The sequence below is a fragment of the Labeo rohita genome, chromosome 13 (genome assembly GCF_022985175.1).
Source record: "Labeo rohita strain BAU-BD-2019 chromosome 13, IGBB_LRoh.1.0, whole genome shotgun sequence".
Lineage (NCBI taxonomy): Eukaryota > Metazoa > Chordata > Actinopteri > Cypriniformes > Cyprinidae > Labeo > Labeo rohita.
In genome coordinates this window covers 19104425-19116260 of record NC_066881.1, presented here as the reverse complement: position 1 = coordinate 19116260, position 11836 = coordinate 19104425, and positions in this window count along the sequence as shown.

Here is an 11836-nt window from a genome sequence, read left to right as displayed (position 1 = left end):
ATAACCCAGCTGCTGTGATGTCTATTAATCAAAGATTAAAAGAAAAAAGAGGAAATAACTTTTGTAGCTTTAAAGATTCATCTATATTTAATTTAGTAATTAGTGTTTGATTCATTAAATTTCTGTATATTTCCTACTTGCTCTAGGGCACAGGTAAATAATGGGGTTTATGTGAAGATTTTTTAAAGATCTACTTCACTTCCTGTGGATTTTTTTTTCTGCGGCTTAGCAACTAATACAGCTTGGTCGACCAAGCTCTCTTCGTCAACTAACGGTCAGTCAATGCCCCTTAGATGAGAAGAACCAGATATTCTTGAGTATTTTGTCCTTTTTGGAGTCACATCTTGGCACATCATGTCCTGTTTTTGGTTTGCTTTGATGTATTTGGTCTGTGTTGCATTCATACATCAGTCGAATTACACCAAAGTTCATTTGAAAGTGGATCAAGATTCTCTGAAAAGGTGGATCTTGGTCCACTTGTTTGGTGCACACCAAGGTTTGGATAGCAGCACTCATGCTTATTCAATGCTTATGCACAGATCAATCCCAGCAAAGTTTATTTTAACTAAACCAAACCTGCCACGTGTAAACCTGCCCAGAAAACACATTAAAAGGGTTTCTAGGTCCTTGGTTGCTGTTAAGTTCCAGTCCATCCCTGCATACTATATACAGTAGGTACCATTGTACAACACAACATCATTAATCCAACTCCGATCATATTATCCTATTAAGCATGCATGTAATTCTATAATAATCACTGTAAATAGTATTCGAAAAGCCGCATTGTCTTGGGTGAAGAGGCCAGTGACAATTTAAACAAAGATGGATGGTTTACTTCCGTTATCGCTATCCTAGCGATTAAGGCTACATTTATACTGCAGACATGACTGAGATGTGTTTCCTCCTCATAGATCTGCTCTTTCAACATATCAGCCTTGTGAGGTCTCTATAATCTAATGACATCATCAATCACCATTACTTCCAACTCAAGGCAAAGACTCTGTGCTTCACTGAACTAGTGCTTCAAGGCTTCCCATAAACACAAATTAAACTACTCAAGTCTGACATCTGCAGAACTGTCTATACACACTCACAACATCTTGTACGTGCTCATCTTTACATTTAAAATACCTCTGCCATTATGACAATCACATGAAGTTAATCTTTCAAAAGTCTAATAATTTAAAATTGTTAAATGTAATTGCAGAACTGATATCTGTTTTTATATTGTACATTATAAAATAAAATAAAATAAATAGAATGATTTAAAAGATACATAGAAATATAAAAGAACTAATAAAAATGACAAAAAAACACAACAATGATTAAAACGTTGTAACTGAAAATTAAAAAACATAAAATAAAATAAAAGCTAATTCAAAATATTAATAAATACTATAATAACATATAAATTATAGTAAAATAACACTTGTCCATATATCAGTTATCTGCCAAACATGATACAATTACTAGCTTATTGGTATGAGCAATCATTTTTAAACTGGTGCATCCAGTAACTCTCCAATCACTTCTACATCCTGCATTTCAACATGGATTTACAACCATAGTAATGAAAAATATTATGGCTCAGAAAATACTAGGTAACAAAACTTAGCATACTTTATGTAAAAACACAATGATGATGGAACACCTGGTACTTTGATGTGTGTGTGTCTAATGCTGTATAAATCAAATGGAAAGCACAGTGAGCATGAGACAGCAATTACAGAGCATGCAGAGAAAGGCTGCAGGATGCTTCACACACGCACGCACACACACTACATCTACACCCTACAAGTCTGTGTTTGAACCACCTAGCTGGCGTGTTGACAGTGTGGCCAAAAGCCAATCACATTATCAGTGAATTATCCCTTTATGAAACAGCTGTGCTAGCAGACGCCCTCCACTATACTGGGTGATAACTGCATTTAGCTCTCAAACACTCTTTCATCTGCAGTCACATCCCCAATGGTCTTATTCTCTCATCCGACATTTAGCTACAGTCCCTGTACACCCCTCTAAATCAGAGAGCAATGTACAAGACAAACTGTCATAACAGGGTGTGTGCAAGAGATAAATTCATTATTTATGCACTACTGTTGACTTCCAAACACTTCCTGGGGCGATTCCACTGCAATATTTCCCACGAGTGTGTGCGTGTTTATGTCTGTGAGAGAGAGAAAGTGAGAGGATGTTACGGCTTTTGTCAATGCACATGGGTGTGTATGTGTGGAGAGAGAGAGAGAGAGAGAGAGAGAGAGAGCCTTAGGCTTTGACACTGTGATAGACAGTGTGGATAATGAGGGCTGATGTATGTTGCGGGGTATTTTTTAATTAGGAACATTTGGATATTTTAGTTACTCAGAAATATTTAAAAACTAGATTTTAGTACTGGGGTACATATCTATGAAAGACCATTTCTGCTTCAGAGTGAAAAAATAAAACAGGTAATTGTGAGACAAAATTCTATAATTACCTCACACTATGAGATATTCAATTTAAAGATATAAATTCAGAATTATAAGATAAAAAATACTCTTAAGTAGTGGTGACACTGGCTACGTTCACACTGCAGGAAAATGTGGTCCAAATCTGATTTTGTGCTCATATGTGACTCATATCGTTTAGTTTTTTGACAGTGTGAACAGCACAAACCACATGGAATCTGATCTTTTTGATTCTGATATGGGCCACATCCATATAGCCTTGTTCAGAATGTCCAAATCCGATTGGAATCTAGTCATATTTATATTTAGCATGTGTGAACAGCAAAAAAAAACAAACAAAAAAAAACAATCACATGCAATCCAATTTTTACAAATACATTTCAAGGTACATTCACATGTGGTTTCACATCCATGAAATAGTAATTCTGGAAATCTGTTTCAGTCTAACCACTTCAATTGGATTTAGTGTAGCTTTTTTACGTTGTCATGCCAAAAAAGACATTTTGTAGAAAACATGGTGAATGCCTTGGCAGAAATGTTATGTTGCGAAGGGTAATGGAAAATGACAATATACTGCTAGTATACGCACCTTTTTGACATTTACAACCAGCGAAGACAGCAGCCCGTTACTGCCACTGAATAAAAAAAAAAATAAAAAAAAAAAAAAAAAAAAAAAAAAAAAAAAAGGGTTATTGTGACTTTTTAATCTTACAATTATTTTTACAATTATTTATTACTCAGAATTGCGTGATATAAACTCACAATTCTGACTTTTTTTTCTCAGAATTGTGATATAAACTCACAATTTATCTTGCAATTTTGACTTTATTTCTTGCAATTGTGAGTTTATATCTTATATCATTCTTATTCTCAGAATTCTCAGAAATTTCTCAGAATTGCATGACAAACCTACAGTTGAGAAAAATGATGTCAAATTTGCAAGATAAAAACTCACAATTCTGATTTTTTTCTTGCAAATACAAGTTTATATGTAACAATTCTGACTCTTTTCTCGCAATTTTGACTTTTTCCTCAGAATTGTGAGATATAAACTTATGAGTTATGAGTTATTAGGTACAATTTTGAGGGGAAAAAAAGACATTTCTCAGAATTGTCAGTATATATATCGCAATTGTGACAACGCAATTACGAGTTGTTAAGTCAGAATTGTGGGATATAAACTCGCAATTATGTTCGCAGTTTCACAATTGCAATATATATACTCAATTCTGAGAAACAAAGTAATAATTGAGTTTATATCTTGCAATTAATATTTCTCAGGACTGTGAGTTTATTTCTCAGAATTGCAAATTGGTTTCGAAATTCTGAGTTTGTAACTCCCAATTGCTAGTTTATATCACGCAATTCTGAGAAAAAAAGTCAGAATTGAGAGTTTATATCACGCAATTCCACGGAACACACAAATCAGATTTGAACAGAGTGAGCAGAGATCCATGCATTAATTGTTTACATTACGATCAATAAAATATATTTAGAAAACTGAATTTTCTAATATGCTCTACTTGATCATCGTCCTTAAACATCACCGTTTAATATACATATCTTTTTCTGTAAAATATTCCTGGATCATGACTGGTTTGTAAAGACCAAATATTTGTTATTGTCCCCCCACCCTCCCCCTAATTAAAAGCAGTGACCTTTAGATTGCAAGTCTGGGAATACAGGCAGTGTGCGGCAGCATGTTCTTTGGCCCTTAACCCTGCTCTCCACAAGCACTCTGATGGATCTGGGGCATGCTGTCCCTTGCCCACTCTCAACCTGTTCCCAGAATGCACCAGTCCTGCTCCCCATCCATTCCCCATGAGATATAGGCTATATATGTTCTTCCACTGACCCACAATGAATATTTGTTAATGGAGCACAACTGATACATTGGATAATTAGCAGCAAAATACAAACATATCATACATACTACAAATTTACAGATTTAAACAGGATATCTATAGAACACATTCTTCTTCAAGAGTTCAACAGCGCATTTGTGAGCTTAATGGAAAATGAAGGAAAATATGTGGAGTAATGCCGGTTGAGCAGCTGAGAAGAGCTCCAGGGCAACATCACAAACCTCTCACACTTGTCTGAGAAAACCAATGAACCAAATAGCATGACATTCCTGTATAAAACAAATTTTACAGCACAATTTCCCAACAGCAAAACAGAAAGGGAGGTGCAAATGAACTTATAGATTGTGTGTTTGTGTGTGTGTGCCTCAGAGAATTTCACAAGGTCTCTTTTGTATTACCTATTATGCATTTTACAAGCAACCTCAGCACACGCTGTAAATTATTATGAGCGTGACTGAGAGCGAGAAATGAGGCACACATTTTCTGTTACAATCATATTACTCAATTTTCCTCATTCAAAATGAATGTAGCGTAGTTCACAGGAATAATATGACATAAAAACAAATGATGGGAAACAGACTGCCAGACACATCAGAGGCATCTGCTAGTCTCACTAGCTAAAAAAAAAAAAAAAAAAAAAAAAAAAGATTATTTACCTCAACATTTATTTTTAATAATCCAGCCAATATTATTTCTAGAACTTAAAATCATTAATCACTTCACCTTCCTGTAAAACAAAATCCTGTCTGAACAGTGTTTGCATAGTAAATGACTGTAAACAGGTCAAAGCTGTGCATTTGGTAGCCCTTCCGGTGACCCATCTGTCTGTTCTTCTGTCCCCTCGCTCTGTCTCTCTTTTTCTTTCTCTGTGGTTTGCTCTAGGTTATCCCTCCCTCCCTCTGCGAGTCTGAACAGCACTTCTGTAATGAGTGAATCACAGTTAACAGGCCGGAGCTCTGGGCCCTGTGGCCATCCTGGTGACCCTTATGTTCTCCCGACCAATCAGTGTAATCCGCTGAGCTGCGATAGGGGTCAGATGCCCAGAGTAGCTGGCTTGGGGTCCTGGAGCAGGGCCTAAACCTCTCTCTGAGCATTTGGTAGGGCACAGCGTGGCCATATGTCTGCTCTGAATTTTGTGACCGTTGCTGGGCCTGGGAGCATCCAATGACAATGTGTCTCAGAGGTCAGCATGAGCCACCACTCTGGATGATGTCATTATACCCTAGAAATTTAAACAAACTACCTGGTAAACACAGAGCAGAGAGTAACCTGCTAGAACTATTTATTACGCTGTACTTTAGGCAGTTTCAACAGTAATTTCATCAGTTTATTCGTTCTTATTTATGTCCTGAACTTAAACACACAACAGCAAAATTTAGCTTACAATATCGCTCAGAATTTGTTTGGACACATATGGATAAAAATGAACGTCAAGCTGTGTAAATGCAAATAGCCCGCCTTGTTGGCAGAGGCTATTTACACTAACTCTGCCCACCACTGTGTGATTGGTGTAGTCAACAGTACAAAAGATGCTTGTCAAGCATCTGCTCTAGTGGTGTAGATGGTAAAGTGAGTTTAAATCCGTCTTTTGCCAAACTTTTTTTGTTAAAAAAAAAAAATGAATGAAGTAAATAAATAGCATCTAGTTTGCTTTTAGGCCATTTTCATATTTTTTCAATTGTCCTCAATGGCGCCACGTTTTTTAAAATGCCAGGATGGTGCATTTTTTGCACTGAGCGTTCGGGTGTTTTTTTTTTCAACTTTGAGAAAAAAACGCTGCACTCATCACTGTCACTTTCTAGTCAGCTAACCAATCAGAGTGGAGGAGGGGCGGGACTAAAAACTATTACTCTGCTTGTACTACGACTGAACAACATCGGAGAAAATTTGCTTGTCTCAGAGTATTTATGTCTTTATCAGATGAAAATGCCAGACTAGCATATTATTGTTATGAAAAATAAAGCTTGGAGAAATATTTAATTCGCGACACGTCTGCCATATTACTAAAGAGTATTTTATGTCATAGCAACCACAGCATCTCAACGGGAAAAAACGCTGCAAACAACTGATGTCACATGAAATATTTTAACAATGTCCTTACTACCTTTCTGGGTTTTAAATGTGGTAGCTGCGTTACTGTCTATCCAGGGTCAGAAAGCTTTCGGATTTTATAAAAAATATCTTAATTTGTGTTCTGAAGATGAACGAAGGTCTTACGGGTTTGGAACGACATAAGGGTGAGTAATTAATGAAAGAATTTTCATTTTTTGGTGAACTATGCATCTTCAGATGAATTCTAATTGGTTGTCATTTTTATTATTCGTCAGCTGGGATGAAAATTATTCCAACAATTGTTCCTATGTGTCACTGACTTTATAATTATGGTGTGGACTGAATTCCAATAAATATTAAAACCCTATAGCTATTGCTTTAGTTTTAGTTGTTTTAGTTTTTGGTGTGAACAAGCAGTATATTCAAACAAGAGGTATATTCTAGCAATTGAATTTAGATAAGGAATAAACTGATTCATTAATCTGATTATAACAATCAGGTTAGTACATTTAAATGAGCATACTGGAATATGACCAAATTCTGATTAAATTCAGAATATTCATGTGAATTCATGTAAACACAGTAAATGATGCATTCAGCCTCCAATTTTAAATGAACTTTGTGCAGCTGCCTCCAAAATCTAATCTCACCAAGCTGCTTTGATGCTGCAAGAACAGACACAGCACATGGAGGGGCATGTGTGCATTATACAAAACACATGTACACCAACTGCACAAATGAGGAAAACACATCCGCTGACGCAATTAGAAACACAAGGCTTAACAAATGCCAATGCAAAGCATGACAAATAAAAAAAAGTCAGTTTTAAGTCACTTCTTAACTAAAATATACAAATATAATAAAATAAGAGAAAAGTATACCAGTAAATACATACATACACATAATTAAAAGTAAGCTTAGTGTTACCATATTAAAGGTGAGAAGCTTCTAGTCAACTGATGGAGAAAACAAAAAACACCACATTAATTCCTATACAATATATTTATTAAGTTACTGTTATTAAGATGTTACACTATATAGTTACAATTATTCCTCAAGGCTAGTGCCAAGACTGTTTATCACGACAGCACCAGGTTTATTATCACCCTGAGCTTGTACTTTCATTGCTCAGTAACTGCTCTGAATAGAAAGCAGTGGAAAAATAACCAGAGACAGCGAAGGCAGCCAGCCCACTTATCTGATCACCCTGCCTGGCCTTTTCATATTCATGAGCCCTCGGATCAATACTGACGCCTCCTAAACACCTACTGGAGGAATTCCCCTGTTTCCATCCATTTTTTGGCATTTTAAAACGCATGTGTGTTTGTAAGTCTGAGAGTGGAGGAGAAAAAGAAAGAAGGATTGAGCTTGCGTGATCAGAAAATCAAAAAGTGAGCTACAGACGGACAGAAAGAGGTGAGACCAATCTTCGACAAGAGAAAGGTGACTTGTTCTGTAGCGTGTAGTCCATACAGACTCACACAACACAATGCCAGTCCAGATGTTTTGCAGATATAAGCTCACACTTCTGAGTATCATTAAAATAAGGTAGATAAATTACGCCACACTAACTGCATTTATATTAGCAGATGAGTAAATATGTGTTCCACCAGAGGAAAAAAAGTCACTTTATTGCTGTGACTTTAATCGCCTTCAGTGCTTTAGAGTTGTTTGTGATGTTTTGATGATGGAGCCTTGCTCATTAATTTTGTAGACTGCATTATGGCAAAAGTGCTTGACAGAATGATAGATTTTTAATCAAAGCTTTTAATTACACCAGGGATGTGCTTCAAACCTACAGAGAGATGTATGGAACCCCCAGAATTTCTCTACTTCATTTTGTCAAAAGAGGGTTGAACAGCTTGACAACATTTGCCTTCAATGCAGTATAAATTCAGTACTATTAGGGCCCTATGAAATCCGTTTTATTTTTTCCCAAATTCCGTTTTATTTTTTTATCAACACCTTTTTAATGGTTAAATTCAATTGTATTAATCAAAGGGCATGTTATCTAATTAATCTAATTAATTAAAATAATGAAACTTACACAATTTCACAATAATTCAACAAAGGTTTAACAAAAATGACATGAAATGTTTTATTTTTTCTCACCATATGTTTTATTGTTATCAAATTCAGTTTTAGCATGTCTAATTATTTGAATGCATACTTATTCAATTTTATTCTTAAAATAGCCATATGAAAGGTTTTTTTTTAACCCTCAGAAATTCTGTGTTGTGTATTTAAAATGTTCTGGTTATCAAATGAAGGCATAAAACATCATTTATCTTTTAATTATTGAAAGTTAAGCAAACTTTTTCGGGGGGCAAAAAAGGGGAATTTCCTATTAAAATTAAAACACAGAAGAAATGTTGTGCGATTATATCCTAAAAAATAATGTTTCTTTTATTTTAGTAGTATTAGTAGTAATAGTAGTAATATATTTCTGGTAATATATATGTAGTAATATATGTCTTCAAGTTAAATCGGACTTTTATTTTGACAGGTTGCCATGTCTACCTTTACATTTCTGTGTATAATAGACAAATAACAGTTTAATCATACATTGCTAGTGTTGATCAGGCAGGCTTTTGTTTACCTTTGTTCAATGATGTTTATCCATGATTTCAAATAAGAATCCCCCAATGGCTTTTTTTAGTGCAAACCATTAGCCCAAATTATGCAAAGTACTCGACCATTAGTTAAAGCCCAAATTATACAAAATTGAAATAATTTGCTGACATCTAAAGTAAAACACTCACGTCAATCAACTATCGTGGGAGCGGCCTCTGTCGGTGTGACGCCACAACGACAGGCATCTGAGAATGGCTCGATTTGAAAAAGGGGATATTATTTTTACAGATTAATTAAAAACCACTGCAGGGATTTTTTATCATTATAGGGTAGATTTGTACATACACTGCCAACACACATTAATGTTCAAACAACATGTAAAAGTGAACTTAGCATCCGATGACCCCTTTAAGATAATACATTAAAATGGCATGGTAAGACACACCAATTTGCAATATTGCAAGCTGTTTTGTACAGTTGCTGTACATAGCTGGATGCGGATAAAAGCGGAAGCTAGATAAAATTTACAGAATAGCCATGCCCGCTCTTACAGGAAAAATAAGGTGGATACTGATTCATTTCCAGCAATAATTACCTTTAAAACCCATTTGAACACCTCATGAAAAACACTCACAATGTAATTCAGAGATTTTATTACAAAACAAATCGACATAGCAAGGTAGAAGAAAACTGATCTTAGGCTAGTGCAACTATATACGAATCATCAGCAAGCAAATGATATTTTACAAAAATAAAATAAAAAATAAATAAATAATCATATCAGCCTTCAGTCAAGCTTTACAAAGGCTCTGAATCTCTGAATCTGATTTCTGCATGCTTTAACATTAAATCCATTCATCTTCAGATCCATTCTTCAGAAACAATAATAGGACACTTTTATTACCTAAACTTTACAATAACTCAGCTCCATTTTAAATACAGTTCAATGCAGAAAAAAAATACATCAGTATGTAAGGCATCAAAGCAGAACACTGAATCAGTGGAATACAGTGCCAAAGTGTTCGAGAACCAATGAAAACCATCCAAAATAAAGACCCACTGGAGAATGTTCAAAAAGCAACAATGTCTAAATTAATTATTTTGAGCTCCATAAAATGGATTCTACTCGTCACTAAAGTTTCGTTGCGTGACGTGCGGGTGTCATGATGACATCAAGTGTACGCACCCAAGCAGTTTCCTGTGTATGCGGAGAGCTCATCTGTGCTCCCAACACAGTTGTTGATCTGAGGGATGAAACAAAAACAAAACTTATTAGCCAGAGTTTCACAGGGCAAATTTGTCCAATAGGGGGCAATATTGGGGGTCTTTTTTTTTATTTTTTTTTTTGAGGAATGAACATTCACAGAGCCTACAACAACACTTTTGTGCCAAATCTTCCCCTGCATATTGAGTGATGTCAGTGCTGGTAATAAGACTGTTGACCACTGATTGTGTAAGTATACAGACTAGGGTTGCAAAATTCCGGGAATTTTCAAGACTGGAAACTTTCCATGGGAATTAACGGGAATATATGGGAATTAACGGGAATTAATGGGAATATATGGGAATTAATGGGAATTATTGGGAATAAACTGGGAATTTGCAAAACTGCAGGAACTGGGAATGTAAATGTAGATGAGAAGAAAAACTTGCAGCATAATCTTGGATAAAACAACCAGGTTTAATGCAATTTTAGTTTAATTTCTGACCTACACACTGCTCAGTCACATGCACACTGCTTACTGCAGGGCTGTTAAGGCCACACACCCTACATCCACTGTACATTACTCTATAACATGCACAGATCAAACTATCAAAATATATTATGGTTAGTGTTCATGTCAATTACATAAATATTACAAAAATATATATGTTTAAAACTTCCTTGTGCTGTGTGTAAGCTACTGTGCAACTAAATTATGCCATTGTTAAAACAAATACACTGGCTGAGCAAACATTTAGGTGAGATAATAATAATTTAAAAAACAGTCTAAACATTACCCTCCCCCACACAGTCCCCCTAGTAGTCACCTAAGGGGGGAATTCCCCCCCCCATTTTCTCTGAAGGCACAGTTGCTGCATTTGAGCCCAAGGGCTACATCTTGATATTACTTGTGTAAATTAAGTAAGTTTAGGTAAGTTTAACTAGCAAAAACCAAAATGTTTATACAGTATATCTCATGTCCCAGTGTTTATACAGTAGCTGGCCAGTAAATCAGATATGAACAATCTAAGCTAGTTAGCATTATTTCATTTACTATTTAGGAAGTATCATGTGCTAGCTAGCTTAAGCTGCAGTGCTATTCCTTATACCTTCTGCTAGCCAGTTTCATACAGAAGTACAGAACTGGTCAAAAGTTTGGACACATTCCTATTTTTGATGTTTTCTGAACATCTCTTATGATTTCTTATGTACATCAAGCCTTCATTTATTTTTCAGCAAAAATACAGAACAAAACAGTAATATTGTGAAGTATTACAATTTAAAATAATGGTTTTCTGTTTTAATATACTTTAAAATATAATGTATTGCTATGAAAAAAAGCTGAATTTACTACAGTCTTCACTGTCACATTGATGTAATCCTTCAGAAATCATTCTGAAATGCTGATTTATCAATTTTGGAAACCGCTGTGCTGCTTAATATTTTTTAAATTCCCTTTTCTTACAGGATTCTTTAATGAAAAAGAACAGCATTTATTTAAAATATAAATCCTTTTTTAATAGTACAGTACTGTTCAAAAGGTTGGGGTCAGTATGTTTTTTTTTTTCTCAATACTTTTATTAAACAAGGATGTGTTCAGTTAATAAAAAGTAATAGTAAAGACTTATATTGTTAGAAAAGATTTCAGTTTTGAATAAATTATGTTCTTTTTAAGTTAAATCCAGGCAAAAAGC